This window comes from Copadichromis virginalis, linkage group LG2, assembly GCF_057382275.1.
Source record: "Copadichromis virginalis isolate Kocher_CV1m ecotype Utaka linkage group LG2, C_Virginalis_male_GT1.1, whole genome shotgun sequence".
Classification (NCBI taxonomy): Eukaryota; Metazoa; Chordata; class Actinopteri; order Cichliformes; family Cichlidae; genus Copadichromis; species Copadichromis virginalis.
Genome location: NC_140619.1, coordinates 13,366,756 through 13,382,998, shown reverse-complemented (window position 1 = coordinate 13,382,998; position 16,243 = coordinate 13,366,756). Strand labels below are relative to the sequence as shown.

General features: G+C 41.6%; 1 protein-coding gene across 2 annotated transcripts in view; it reads right to left on the bottom strand.

The window, feature by feature from the left end:
• The window catches only part of cplx2b (complexin 2b), a 66,474-nt gene extending 55,065 nt beyond the window's left edge, over nt 1–11,409 (bottom strand). For both annotated transcript variants that reach the window (XM_085471588.1, XM_085471596.1), the window contains exon 1: nt 11,258–11,409. The gene's annotated coding sequence lies outside the window, so the exon portion shown is untranslated. The remainder of the gene's footprint in view (nt 1–11,257) is intronic.
• Between the last annotated feature and the right edge of the window lie 4,834 nt (nt 11,410–16,243).

The window sequence follows — 16,243 nt, the reverse complement described above, 5'->3', positions numbered from 1 at the left end:
GAATATTTGTGAGTCATGGACAGAGCCTGGCCACTTGGCTTCCACATTTGTGATAATGTTGGCAGCATCACATATGATCTTCACAGTGCAGAGAACACAAATTAGCATCCATTACTATAATGAAATAATTTGTTAGTTTGACATGCTACAGGGAACTATGTACCTGTACATTAATGCTGTGGAAAGACTTCCTGTTCACATAGTCTCCTTCATTTACTGAAGGAGCAATGATTGGAATGTGAGTACCATCTATACAGCCAATCACGCCTGGGAACCCTGAAAATAAATGTGCAATTTAAGTAGTAGTCCAAGTATCACCACATCATACATTAAGTTTTGGTCATCCTGATACCTGCAATTTTGTGGCATCCCTCTTTGATAAATCTTGTGGGTCTGTGACCGGGGAACACCACAGACGAGTACAGGAGACGTTTCAGTGCAACTGTAACATTCCTGACTGCCCGACAGACGGTAGCCTTGGAAACGTGCTCAGCGTCACCAATATTATACAGAAAGCTCCCGTTTGCAAGAAACCGAAGTGCAATACAAATAATATGTACAGAACTGAGAGAATGTCCGCGATGTGTCACATGCGTAATATATGGCCTGAGGATGTTATCCAAATAAATTATAGATTGTGCTGAGAAACGGTAACGTTCGCACAGAAAATCATCAGGAAATGATAAAATGTCCAAACGCGCTCTGATCACTCTCTCCCGGCGGTGAGCTCTGCGGAGAATTTGGGCTTCACGATCTACTGGCTCTTCAAGGAAGTGGCACGCCATGTCCGACACTTCCTACTGTCAGGTTTCCGACAAAGGGGCGGAGACAGTCAGGGTTAGTTGTAGTAAACCTGCTAGGGGGCAGGTTAGCTTCACGGAGTGTGTCGTCATAGTGACTCACTCAGGCTGCAGCTGAACTCGCTTTGTGAAACCGAAAACCCAGAGTTTTCGTTAACTCAGGGTATACTTACTCAGTTTTTCCACTAAACCGGCTTCCTGAAACAGGGCCCTGCTGATGAAAATGTGTTGATTTATTGGTCTGTTATGAAGCTATTGCTATTTCTAATGTGTTTTATCACTTTCTGATGTTTTATTAATTAAACAATACATGTATTATTTGTTGTGTTATCTGTAGCTATAGTATTTATATCTATTTATTTATAGTATAGCAAATATATTTAATTATTACTGTTTAAAACACTAATATGTGACATGTATTAGTATTGATGTTGTGCTGAGGGCTAAAATGCCTTTTTGTCTTTTGGTATACTACAAAATGACAATAAACCATTAATATATGTCTATGCTGTGCTCGTATTTATTTTACCCTACTCAAATTCAATTTATGATGCATTTTATTTTGAAAGATTTAAAATGGTTTTTTAAAGAACCACTCAAAAAAGGTTCTTTAAAATGGTTCTTTTAAAGAACCATTTGAAGGACCTTTTTAAAAATGGTTCTTTAAAGAACCATTTTTAAAAAGGTTCTTTGAAAAACCATTAAAGGTGCCCCAAAGAACCATTTCTTGATGGTTCTTTGGGGCACCTTTAAAGGTTCTTCAATGAACCACTGAAAGAAATGGTTCTTCAAAGAACGATTGTTTGAAAGGTTCTTTGTGGCACCAAAAAAGGTTCTTCTATGGCATCAGTCTAAAGAACCACTTTTGGTTCCAGTTGGCACCTTTATTTTTCTGAGTGTAGTCGCGGAGTAATACGCGAAGTAATACGGAGTAATCGCCTCGCGGAGTAATACGTACAGTGCATCAACGTAATATTACTGTATTGTGTGTGTATAAGGACCATAAATGGCACCTGTAAGAGACGTGGTTACGAAGCAGATTTCAAACTCAAGGCTGTCAGTCACGCAGTAGAATTTGGGAATATAGCAGCTGTGAAATCTGTCTTTGTTATTATGCTCAGCGTCTGTTAGTTTACATTTTGACTGCACAGTTGTGAGCTTTTTGTTATGCACAAAAACAACATTGCTTTCTTTTATTTATGGAGAATTATTATTTAATTATTATTATTTGGGGCGACCGTGGCTCAGGGGGTTGGGAAGCGAATATGGGCTCAAAATGTGGTCATAAATATTTTGTACTTGTAAAAAAGATTTGTATGTGTAAAAAAGATTTGTGCGTGCATAAAAAAGATTTCTGTGTGGACTTAGCCAAAAAAAAACCTGCAAGTTACAAGTACGAATTTTGACCCTATTTTTCTTCCTTTAAGCTGATTGGTCAATGTCATGTCAATCACAAATTAAACAATCCAATCAGAGAACAGATGGGTTTGGCTGTCGGAGGGGCACTTTTTTGAACTGCAGGTCCTTGGGCCACTTCGGAGGTGGGGTGCCCCCAGCCTCTGGGCCTGGGGCTCGGTCACTCAGGCACAGCTGGCTGCCGGCAGAACTCACGGGCGTGTCACTGCAACCCCCCCCCCTGGCTTCTGCTCCGCGGCTGCTGAGTGAACCCTCATCTGGGACTCTCCTCAGCTCTTTCTGGGACAGTGGCGCGGCTGCCCCTCTGTTAGTCTTCCTTGGTCTCTTGTGTTCTGGGTAAATACTAGATTAATATTTAGTATTTACTGTCATATTCCCATATATCATTGTGATGTTGTTTATTCTATTACTCTTGTTCTCATGTAAGGTCTCGGGTGTTTGCGTGCTCTACATTTGTAAGGATTCAGGGGTTTTATTGTAATTTCAGCACATGAATTCACTCAATGTGAAACTACATTTAGCACTCAGATACTGGCTAAGGCCATCAAGAGCAAGAAACACATTTACAGTGTGACTATAAATAAGAAACATCCACAATGGGCTGTACATTTGTTAAAAACATCAGAACTAGAAAAAGAAAAGGAAGATGTGTCACTGAAACTAAAAATGCCAAATCAAACGTGTGGAGCTGCCTGCTGTGGTGCCCCCTTGTGACAAAGAAGCAGCTGACAGTAGTAGTAGTAGTAGTATGTGCTCGTTCGAAACTTTATACTGTTCAAGCAAAACAATTTGAACTGCCAACTCTTTTGGGTAGTGACCTCCAAAAACATCAATAAAACTATGAAAAAAGGGGCAAAATGTCAAATAAAGTGTTTTAGGTTTGCACACCTATCCTTTCTTCATCTCATCAAATCAAAACAAATTTATATTGACTAAACAAAAATAGTCCCGCTGATAAAGGTACGTTAGTTGAATAGGGCTAGTTGTTCTAAAATTTTGATTTCAAGGACTTGTTTTTATTTTTTAAGTTTCTATAATGCTCCTTCATGTCCAGCCAGCATGATATATAGAAGAAAAGAACATTTTGAGGCTAAATGAAACCTTATGCCAAACAAGCTGACAAAATTGTAAATAATTTAAAAAACTGCAAAAATGTGAAGACAGACTGGATCGGGACAGAAAGCAGAAACAAGCTCCAAACTTATGTTCCATTAATGCCACGGTGCTGCCTCTGAAAAGGTCACCTGGTTTCAGACCACTGAGTCATGAATGAAGCCAAATGAAACGGCAAAAAGTTGACTACCCTGAAAATCATCACAGGAGAACAACAAGGTCAATTGTGAGCTGAACGTCTACCCTGGCACTCGTATCTATGCTTATTATTTCCATGTGACAGCATCCCTAACTGTCCCCCGGGTGGTGTCAAGCTAGTATCCAACCCTCTCGCAGTAGTTCAGGCTCAGTCGAGCCAGGCGCAGACTGAGCCTCATCAGAGCTCAGCATGAAGCATCAGTTATCTGCATAGCATTTCAGAAAGATTAAAAACACTCCATCCAGCCACTATCAGCCCCTGAAAACAGATGGATTAAGTGTCCATGTCAGAGTATGCTGTGTGTGTGAAATTCACTTTAAATTAAATAAAGTTACTTTCATACCACTGAGCTGAATTTTCAGCATATCTCAAGCTTTGGCACAGCCAGTGTTGGCACGAGGAAGGCCTCCGAGTGTCCTTTCTCACAAACTTGGACCGCTTTTGCATGCCTGATCTCAGCAGGGTTACTCCTGCTACAAAGCATTAGTTTTCATTAATTATTTTCCTAATTACCACAGTAAATCATGTCCACAGATATGATCACAGCTTAGCTGCTTCAAAAGGCGTATTTTTCTAGCTTACAATCAAAATAACCCAAGAGCAATGTTCCCTCTAAGCTGCGCGCGCGCAATTGCGCACTGCTGGCACAGTCTCTGCGCACAGAAAATCTGCGTTGCGCACAAAAAAAATCTAACCTGAATTGAAATTAAAATTAAAACTTTAACAATTCTGTTTTGCAGTGTTAGTCAGTAAGTGACTGGCTGCTCCCGTATGGGATTAGAACGATGCCACCTTATCCCATAGTCCAGCCAATGATGCGATTCACATTCGTATATACGCAGCTAATCAACGTCGTTGACAGGCTATGACAGCGTCCTTATGTGTCGACAACAGTGTTTTAGCTAGCAAAGCAGTGTGGCTGATGTGGAGTGAAGCCACGTTAATGACACCATGTACAACTATTGGAGATGTGAGCAAGACAGAACAATTGACAGGACACAATAGCAGAAGTGTGGACTTTATACCTGTTTTTAAATTGTGTTGATAGGCCACGTAAAACCAGAGTCAATAGTCAATAGTTTTGTTGCGTGTGTCAGAACAATGAGGCGACTGCTGAATGTTACAGGTGTTACAGGAGTGATACATCTCCTGTTGTCAGGCCTGCAGGTATCAGGGTGTTGTTCTCCTTTATCTCATAGTGGACAGAAATTATTTTTTGGAGTGGCACAAATAATTTGTGTGGCATCAAATTTGATGCAGAATAGCTGATTGTTCTGTAAATAGTTTGAAATGTTTATTTTAAAAAAAACGCCTTGGCTGCATTTTTAGGTAAACAGCTGCAAAAAAAACATTGTTGTTTGCATAACTCAGTTACTTTTTTGAAGAAGTACTATATAATTGCCCAACATTGGTCTTTATATACTGTAGTTTGCAGACACAGAGTTACAGGACTCTCTCCCAGACCACAGACTCATACTCATAATACAAGTCAGAGCTTTATAAAAAAAAAAAAGACAGAAAAAAAAAGTTGTTTTTTCAAAATTGGACTTCAAGTTATTTTTACTCCCAATAGTGTTAACATACTACACGGGTCATGAACAAGATTTTTTTTAAATTTTCATTGTAAGTGGGCTAAAGCAGTTAATTAAAAGTAGTCTAACACAAATGTAAATGCTGCAATTTGATTATTCTAATAAACATGTAACTTGGATGGATTCAGTGCTGGCATTACCACAGCGCACACGTCTAATGTCGCTCACAGTGGTCCAAGGGACCGCTCAGGGAGTTTGTGTGTTTGCTCAGACACATGAAAAATTAGAGGGAACATTGCCCAAGAGTCCTTTTGCTGACACACAGTGAAGGAAACTGGAATTTCATCAAAAATGTGAAGATCTGAGGCAATGGAAATGAAAAACAGCACTTTCCTAGTCTCAGTGAGACATGTTTGTGCACATGTTTATTAGTACTTTTAGTGCTTTATCATTCTCACACCTACAGCCAATTTCAAATCCCCCCATATGGAAAAGAAATAGTAAAAACATATATGATTTACTCATGAAAGTGGCCACTTTCTTATTACTTTCATATTTTTTTTTAGTAAGTATACAAAACATACAAGTTTCATTATATAATTTTTCAAGGGATCTTATATGTGTTTTCACTCTTGTATGCTTTTCATACAAGTTTCATACAAGACAGATAAAAACTTTATAAGATTTATATATATCTTTTCCATATGGGCCCAGTCCTCACAGCTCCTCACCTCAGAGCTGAGAGAAGTTAAACTTTGATCCACTAAAGTTTCTGTTTCTGTTGTCACTACAAGCTGCTGAATGTCACATATATTCCATGTTCTCTGGTCACTACAAAGAAGCTAATCCTTTTCTGCTAGTCACTCCTCTGTCTTTTAGACTGTCAGAGAAAACCAGGACACCCGGAGAAATCCTGTGCAAACATATGCAGAAAGGCCCCAGAGAGACTGGTCCACAGAACATTCTTGTTATGAGGTCACATTGCCAACCACTGCACCTCTGCCCCACCCAAGGATAAATGTTTCAAAAGGTATAAAAGTACTTATTAAACCTGCTTAATCATGGGATGCAGGATAGACAAAAACAGTTCACTGTCCTGAATATCACTTTGATAATTCTGACATTCCTGTTTAAAAATCTCTGATTATAGCCTTCAGCTTTTGAGTTTACTGGTCCAAACAACTTACAAAAACAAAGTGGGAATACTGCATGCTGTGTGCATGGAAATCTACTGGCAGTGAAGACTTTACTTACACTATAAAGCAAACGCTATCAAACTCTGGCCTATAAACACCCATAACATGCTGCTGTCATCACCCTCTGATGATGATTGTGGACTTCACTGCAAACATGCTGTGTGAAAGCATTATAGAAAACACATTTAGCACCCTTTATGGTGAAACTGCACTTCTCAGCAGTGCAGTCAGATCAGACAGCTGTTTGTCGAGACATGAAGAAAAGAGAAACTCATCAGGAGAAATATACGGCGAAGCACAACGGCGGCAGCATCATGCTATGAGCTATTCTGATGAAAATGTTAATTTAGATTCTTGGCAGTGCAATAATAATACTCTCAGATGTGGTGACCATTAATTGATCGACTGAATTTATTTACATATATGACTTACTCTCAGATTCTGACATATTCTCTTCCAGTGTTCCCTTCATCACAGCTGGTGTCCTGGTGTTATTTTTGTATGCTGCCATCCACACATAAGGCAAACAGGCAATGAATGAATACAGCGGTAAATTGAGCCACAAACACAGACACAATGTTTTCAGCACTTAAACTTTTTGAGTAGTCACTTATTTGTACTAGAGAGCAAAGGAAAAGTGAGAGATCTCACGGCGTGAAATCTGTGAGATTCTCTCTAAATAAAGAACTCTGAGTGAAGGTATTGCAGTGCACAGCTGGCTACAAATATTGCATCTTTTATGAAGACTCTCGGGCATGCAGTCACTCCTGCAGAGAAGCTCCTGTAGAGTGACAGCACAACAAAAAGCACACACACTCTCACACACAAACTGAATTGTTCTTTATACAAATACTCAGAACGTCACATATGAAGGTTTCTACCAGTAGTGATTAACCACGACCATAATTATTTTGAATTTTGGTGAAATGTAGAGTGCATATGCCAAATATTTTTGTGAGTTGTTAGAACTTCTGTTAGTCATACTGGATTTTAGACAATAATAAGTCATTTTAAAGAATTTAGACAATCTTCAGCTGATGAACCTTGTGTAAATGTGATTTACCTCACTCTAGCAATCACAGCCTCAACACAGACCTCAATAACAGAGATTGTCTATCATGCAACATGTTGGGTAAACATGCTAATAAATATAAATGCAATATTTTTATTTGTGCACAGATTTCTGCCATGACATGAAACATCATATTTAATGGGGTGTGACTGACTCTGGCTGCCTCATGTGGTGGACTGGCAGCCTGTCCAGTGTGCACCGTGCCTCAGCTGACATATCCCCACCCACCCTGTGACCATAAAGATAGTGTTTCAGGAAGAAAGGATCCCTGATAATGCTAATGTTAGCACAGCAGGGCGGTGTTTTGCCGGTGCAGGCAGCTGCCATCTTCCTATTTTCAGAGCTCAGTCGTTCTTTTTCGTGTTATATTTATTTCATCTTAACTGACTTGTTAAACCTTTAAAATCTAAATATCTGAACTACATGAGATCCTTAACAGGGCAGCATAGTAACATCACTGCCAAAGAGCACTGAAAGTGTGATTACAGAGGAATGCAGACATGTAAAACAAGTGACATAAAGTGTGCTGTCCTTTACATTATTTTCAGTAACATTTTATTTGTCGAAAAACTGAACAAAATTCACACAAACAGCTTTTATAGTGATCATGCATCCAGAGTGACTAACGCGAGATAATGGCCTATCAGCGCAGTGATAGAGGTCTGTTTGTGGCAACAGTGGGGTGACAGACAGAGCGAGAATGCCAACACGCTGGGCGAATTTTTTCTGTGCAGCTGTCACTCAAACGTCTCACAGCTCAGGAGCACAAAGCCAGCGATGCTCGGTTTTATTCAACTGTTGAACACTGGCTGATTTTCTTTTGTGAGAACAGAAAAGCAATGCAGTGCTGATCATGGAAATGCATTCTTTTCTACGCACACTTATGGGATCAATGAAGAATAGACAGCAGATCATTCTCCTCACCTTGACTGTCTGTGATGTGTGTTTTTAAGATTGCGTTCTGACTCCGGGACTGCCGAGTGATCATCGTCAATAAAAGAGAGCGAGCTGTAGAGGCACCAGTGCAAGCCAAGGCCATAACTTGACCTCCAGCCTCCTTTGCATTGGTTCAGATAGATCAGGTAGTTCAGGTATCTCATCAATCCAGAAAATACAATGAAATACATTTGTACACTTTGTTGTGTTTTTAAGTAAAAAATAAACGATTAAAGTAGGAAAAATAAATGTTACTGCTAGCATACCGTTTACTGGAGGGGCTGTAACTTTTAAGTCCTTTAGCATGTAAGATTTTTGGTATTTACATATAATAAGAAAACTGAATTTTCAAGAATCAGTTAAAGTAAATTAAGTAGTAAGTTAAGTTAAATCATACAAACCTAAGTATCCACATTATATCCAATATATGAATAAAATTACAGGTTATCAGAAATCAGCTTTCCAACTGAGCAAATGACTCGCATGCACAGTTACAGGCTCTCGTGGGTTACATGAAATGCATAATGATACAGGACACGTGTAAAGATATTATTTCAAAAGTAAATCCTGTAAAAAGTAGTTTTCCGATGCCAGCACCTCTCTGTTTCACGGGATCTGTCTAGTGGCACAAGTTTTTTCCTGATAGCAAAAAACTATCAAGATACTGAAAACAAGGGCACTTCCACCCCCGATATATTGCATGAGTGCATACATATATTGCATGCACTCGTGCAATATATGTATTTTTCTGTAAAAATGTGACTCTAACTTCAATAAATACTTTTAAAAATAAATAAATGAGATACAAGGTGTTCTCTGGATGTATAAGCATAAGTATAAGGTCTGCTCTGTGCAGCTGGAGAAGACGCTGAATGATAATGATAACTACCACACTGACTAGAACACCGACACATGAGACAGGAAGCGCTGGGGCGCTCTGGTTAGCAGCAGCTAAACTTTTAAAACAAGAGTAATCCCCACTGCTATTCAATCATACAGTTTATGTGAATGGATGAAAAAATAGGAATAAAAACATCAAAATGAGGTGCCAGAAATACTGGAGGGTGTATGTCTACCTTGATGTATAAAAAAAGGCTGTTCGTGTTGGTGGATAACAAGCCTGACTCTTGTCTGATAAGTTAATTATTGCAGCTCCTGAAGGATTAAGGTGGAAACATTGTTTTTGAACAATACATCTGGATTTAACTCGGATTAAATGTTCTCTCCAAATGTGGTTGTGGGATTTTTTTTTGTCCAGTCCAGGAACTATATGGGTTTAGGGAAGCTCTTTGCAGATACAGCAGAAAGGCGAGATGATGTGATGCTTAACATGTAAATAAATTTGCTGTCAGTTACTCAAATGTGAAGGTGGCACTGTGGCAGCAGAGATTACTGCTCCATCTACGGTTGTGTTTGAATCTGGGCTGATATGAATATGTCTGATATGATATGAAACCACATGGGATTTCAAATGGCAAAGCTTTTATCATAATATGTGCTATTACTCAACAGCGTTACATACAGTAGCAGAGACCCAAGTGTCATCTCAGCATTGTAGTCAACACAACCACAATCAGAACAACCACACGTGTGTCTGGAGTCACAGCAGGCTGCGGGAGCGCTGGGTGAGACATGACTGCCACCTTGATCTCAGGTGGGCTGACCATAAGAATTCAGATATGCATGCAATCTCACACTTTAATGACACTTACAGTGAGAGTATAAAATTACAATTATACTAAATTCTACACTACAAAAGGTGGTCAAGTGTTTGGCTGCTTGAGAAAAGGTGGATACACAGGAAGTTATCTACGACTGGCTGCTCCAGTCTGCATGTCAAAGTTCATTTTCATTTCAGACTGATCTATGATGGTAGCTGATATGTATGTGTCATGTAGATTCGTTTTATGTTGAGCTGAAAGACAGTTACGTTTTTACACATTTACTTTCTTTCCATGCGACAGGGAATATAAAAACATAACAATACAAACATTTAGTTAATGCAGGAACGTCTGAGAGACATTTTACTGCTGAGCTGTTTGTCTGTGGCACACATCATAAACTAACCCATCCAGGATCAGGCACCAATGAAAGCTCTGACACTGTCAGTGAAATCTTTATCTGAAATAAACGTCGTGCTCAGAGCTGTGAGAGTTGCAGTAATTGTGTCTGTGAGAAGCATGCGGTGGAAACTTGAGTAAATGATCCGCTGCTCTTACGTTTCTACAGGTGATTGGCTGGGTGCCTCACTCATTTCCACACACACCGCCTATCAAACGCTAATCAAAAGCGCGTGCGCATGTGTGCGCATGCACGGAGGCACACACACTTGATTTTCACGATGCCAAACACAAACGGAGACTTCCTCTGTGACGGCACCCTCTGCTCATAAAGCCAATCAGCGCGCTGGCTGCTATAAATAATTCCGGCTCTCCGCCGGCCGGCCCCGCCGACACCAACACCAACACTGCGGAGAACCGGAGACGGCCAGGCCCTCCTCCTCCCTCGGCTGACTCCCCTACAGCCTCGTCCTCCTCTCCCGTCTCTGTCACAAAACGCACACCTTTGAATGCGAGTGATGGCGGCGGAGGATTGAGGAGATCCGCCTTTACCTGGAAAAAAACGGAAGGCACAGAGCAAGAGGGGAGAGGAGGAGCAGGAGGGAGGGGGAGATATCCGCAGCATGCCTTTGTGTTCCGCGCCCCGGTGCCAGAAGTGGCTCTTTCAGCCCACAGCCGCGCGGATTGTGCACAGACATCGCGCCAGCAGGTGAAGCGCGTACCTGCAGCCCGCCCGCGTGCACAAACACACCGAGACCAAAACAGCCTCACGCCTAAAACCGTCTGCCTCACCGAGAGTGCCAGCTCCCCCTCCATCCACCCGAGCTGCAGCACTAATGCACAAACAAGCACGGAGCACCGGGGGTCCCCGCGGCGTCCCGGCAGCGCGGGCTCTCTCATCGTCTAACATACGCTGCGTTTGCTTTCACTAACCTGATGCGTCTGAAGGACCGAGGGGCCGAAGGGATCCCGACCAGTCTGCAGGAGAGCTTTCGTTTGATGCCTGTCCTATATCCAGTCTCTCTCACACACGCGCGCGCTCGCTTTCTCTCCACCACCCCCTCTTGCGCACTATTACCTCACAGCCTCCACTCTGTTCCTCCAAGACGAGAGAGAGAGAGCATATGGCGACAGATTCTCAACAGGAGCGCGAATCCGTGTAAAAGTAGAGACTCTGCTTTGTGCTTTGTTTAAATTCTCCAAAGTGCGCACGCCACCACCAACAAGTGAGCCTGTTAGGATACACATAAAGTCCATTCAAAGAGAACAGTGTTTAAGCTGACAAAGGTGCACAATTTAAAAGAGGCCAGAACACAAAATAGGATTTTACCCTCAGAGGTTTTAATGGGGTGTCGGTGAATTCATTTATTTTGATTGCGGGCGTGAATATTCCAGTTTACAGTATGCCATCTATTTTATTTTGCCAGATGTGATCAGAGGACACTTTGATAACCGAATGCTACATCTTTCACACAGAGGCCTGACACTGCCATTTAAAAAATAGCATTCATAGAAATATACATGTGGACAAGGTGGGCGCACGACAGGAAGCCAGCTGCAGCAGCTGTTTGTAAATTCAAAGTTAGCCTGCTGTACACGTAGAAGTGAAAGAAAGCACCAGACAGGGGGACTTGCATGTGTCACTTTAATTTTGAACAATGCAGGCTTCAAGGGAAAGTTTGGAAGTTTAAAATAGCCTAGAGTCGTCAAACAGCTGGTCCTGAGTCATCAAGCCCTCATGGGAGTTGAAACAGTGACATGAAATAACAGGATGTTCAGATTTTATTGTCATGCAGCTGTAGGTAGTTTATAACTTAATAAATGCCCACAATGTGACCGAGAACAGATGCAAAGACCACATACTGGCTTTTATTTCTTTATGAATCAAAACAATGGTGCCGCTGATACATCCGGGGCCAGCGCAGCTCTCAGAGCAGCCTGCGTAGCCGGAGGCCGTCAATCCGAAGCCTCGTGATGCCTAACGCTAATGCACTCATTGTTAACGTGTCATTACCGAGCTCCTTTATCGCTGAGCAAACACACACGCATGTACACAGATCCTGTGCAAACAGATAGGACAGGTGCTGCCTCCTGCGTGTCACGCTAACATCACGGCTGAATCAGCCGAATGAAACAAACTCGCAGTCCTCACAATTAAGCACCACCAGGCGTTAGTTTAGGTTTAATTATTAATATGCATTTTGAGATCAAACCCCATCTTTGCATGTGGGCATCATGAGCGTAGATGGTGTACTGGCGTCTTTATTCTACACTTCAAACACTTCTTACAGAAAGTGACAACATTAGGTGTACTGTCAGGGACTAGTAAGCATAAGAAATGCAGAGATTAAATACTGCAGCAGTGAATGACCCAAAAAAGTTTTTGTTTTTTGTTTGTCTTGTTCCATGTTCAATAATCCAGGTAAGGAAATCAACTTTCTGAGATTCACTCAGAAACATTTTCACTTTATTAACCTTCTAAATTTAAAGTGAATCACTGTTATCAGTTTTCATATCATTTCCTTTAATTACACAACCAAAAACATACATTTTCTCATGTATATAAAATCGTATGAAGAATATGTTTGAATCTCTACAATAACATCATGAACACTGAAAGATGGTTTGTACTTAGTTATGCAGAGATGTTGTGTTGGGGTTAAATAATGAAATGTCTATATTTTTACTTTAAAAAAATCCTTCTGCAACCTTAAATATTTCAAAAGAATGAAGGCTCTTTCCCAGAGGCAGTCATTTCCCCACGACTGCAGGCTTTTATGCCGTCTGAGGATACTAATCTTAGTTATGGCAATCACATCACCTCTCCAAAACATCCATCGTGTGGGTTCAGAGGGAGGTTACTCCTGTGTGCACCATGTGCGCATTTATTTAGACCTTTTTCTTTTTCCAAAGCAGATCCCATCTTTGGATGTTCTAGCTGGTTAATGTGATAGAGGTGTGTTTTTGACTAATCCTCTAATTGAAAATCATTTAAAGGCTGCTTGTCGGGGTTAATGTCACCGGATGTTTGTCTTTGCATGGTCAAGATTCCTGGTTCCCACTTTTGCAAGGTCGCATTTCACTCATTTTTGTGTTAATGAACAAATAAGTGGCTTCGACACAAGCAAACAAAACCATCCCTAGGCTTCTGAAAACAGAGGATTCAGTCATCAGCTATTAAGATTTAGTTGAGTCTGCAAAGTCAGTGGTGCTGGTGTTATGATGTGGAACTCCAATCGTGGATGCTGCCATTAGTGACATTTGCCCATATTTACTGCCACTACATCCTGCTGGCGCCGCTAAGGCTGCTTACACAGCATTACACACCCACTTCCCCTGGAGAAATCAATGATTTAAAAAAAATTTGGCAGGTGATTATTGGTTGGATAAGAAGACTCTGTCATGTTGCACAACATCAGTGTACAAATGTGATCATGAAACTTTAGACTGCGTTGATAATTTACTCTTTTCTTCGTCTTTCTCTCTTTGCATCACATACATATTTAAATTTTATTTCTATGAAATGTCATACAGATGTCTGTGAGCATGAGAAAAAAAAGTCAAACATCAATTTGATGATTAACTGACTTTCCATCAAGGCCCATATCATGTCAGGCTGTGTGTTTTAAATTGTGCATCAAAGGAGATGTCAGCTTGAGTTGTCTGCAGTACTACAAGGCTTCCAGGCAGACTAAAGCCCCACAAAGAGAAGGCAAATGAATCAGGTCAAGCAAGAACTGATCCCCTGCCTCATTCCTGACTTTAAAAGACATTGACAAGCTATTACAGGTAGCTTATTTTGCATTCTATATACTGCAGAGACACGTACAGCATTTTACACAGTTCCAGTTTCCAGCACCAAGAGTCCCACCCCACTGATATTCCATAAAAACTCTTAACTGTGAAACAGTATGCCATCACACATTTTGTTACAAGACCGGGCTGCGATTACATAACCACATTTCTGTTAAACAGCACATCTCCTGTCAGTGTAAACACTATTGGTCTACATGAGATTACTCACTACACAAAAGAATCAGAATCAGAAAGGGGTTTATTGCCAAATGTTGAGCAGGTTTACAACATTAGGAAATTGCTGCGGTGCTTCAGTGCAAACATAGTGTCATAAATAGCACTTAAATAGACATGAAAAAAAAAATAAAAGTAGGGATAAGAATTAAAAGTGCTACGTAGAAAGATATGTGCATGAGATATACATGGGATATATACATGAGAATAAGAATTAAGAGTGCTACGTTGAAAGATATATACATGAGTGCAGGTGGTGATCAGTGCCAAACATGGAATGATGCAGTGAACACAGCGTAGGGTCATGTGTTAGTGGCGGGAACAGTCATATGGTTATTGTTCATGTGTCCAACAGCAGAGGGGAAGAAACTGTTCTTATGGCGAGAGGTTCTGGTGCGAATGGACCGGAGCCTCCTGCCTGAGGGGAGCAGGTCAAACAGGGTGAGAAGGGTCAGCTGAGATCCGAGCTGCACGCCGCAATGTCCTGGAGGTGTACAGGTCCTGCAAAGATGGGAGTCTGCAGCCAATCACCTTCTCAGTAGAGCGCACAACACGCTGCAGTCTCTGTTTGTCCCTGATAGTGGCTCCAGCGTACCACACGGTGATGGAGGAGGTGAGGATGGACTCGATGATTGCAGTGTAGAACTGCATCATCGTCCGTGTTGGCAGGTTGAATTTCTTCAGCTGCCTCAGGAAGTACATCCTCTGCTGGGCTTTCTTGATGACGGAGGTGATGGTGGGCTCCCACTTCAGGTCCTGGGTGATGGTGGTACCCAGGAAGCGGAATGAGTCCACAGAGGTGATGGGGGTGTCAGTCAGGATGATGGGGGGGAGTGGGGCTGTGCTGTGTGCTGTGTACTGTGCTGTGTACAAAATACAACGAATGGACAATTTGGATCTTTTTTGGAGACTAAACTTTCATTGCCACGGTGGATCACCTGCTTCTGTTTCCCAGCATCCTCCTCTGTCATGACTGAGGACACCGACTGCATGTCCTCCTTTAGTATATCCATGAACCTCCTGTATGGTTTTCCTCTTTTCCTCCTGACTGGCAGCTCCATCTTCAACATCCTTTGTCTAATATATCCATTCTCTCTCCTCCAAAGCTCTGCTCCTTGCATGTCCACCTGTCTCCTTCTCATTCCCACACATGCGTTCTGTCTTGCTTCTTCTGACTGTCATTCCTCTTCTTTCCAGCTCATGCCTCCACCTCTCCAGCCTCTCCTCCACCTCCTCTTTAGTCTCACTACAGACCACAGTGTCATCTGCAAACATCAGTGTCCACAGAGACCCCTCCCTGATCTCATCTGTCAGCCTGTCCATCAACACTGCAAACAAAAAGGGGCTCAGAGCAGAACCCTGATGTAATCCCACCCCCACCTTCAACCCATCTGTGACTCCTACCCTCACCACACTTCCTCTTTTGGCACCCTATCATCAGTGAATCTCCTCTGACCTTCTCTAAACTTCTCCATCAGCGCTGTCAAAGCAAACATCACATCTGTGGAGCTCTTTCTCAGCAGGAAGCCACACTGCCACTCACTGATCATCTCCTCTCATCTTAGCCTAGCTTTGATAACTCTTTCTCATATCTTCGTGGTATGGCTCATCAGTTTTATCCCCCTGTAGTGACGACTCTGCACATCACCCTTGAATACTCAACACTTCCCATTTACTTTAATGAAGTTTAGGCTGTAAAACAGGACTAAGTATAACTGAGTGTAAATGAAATGAGTTTCCAAGCTGCTGAGAATGAACTCAGCACATTTTCAGAAAATGGAATCTGTAATATAAATGCAGTGCTAGATTAGCTTCATATTAAATGACACTGTCAGGGGCGGGAAGGCGATCACACCACAGCTGCTACAGAGAAGGTAAAAATTTGGCTCG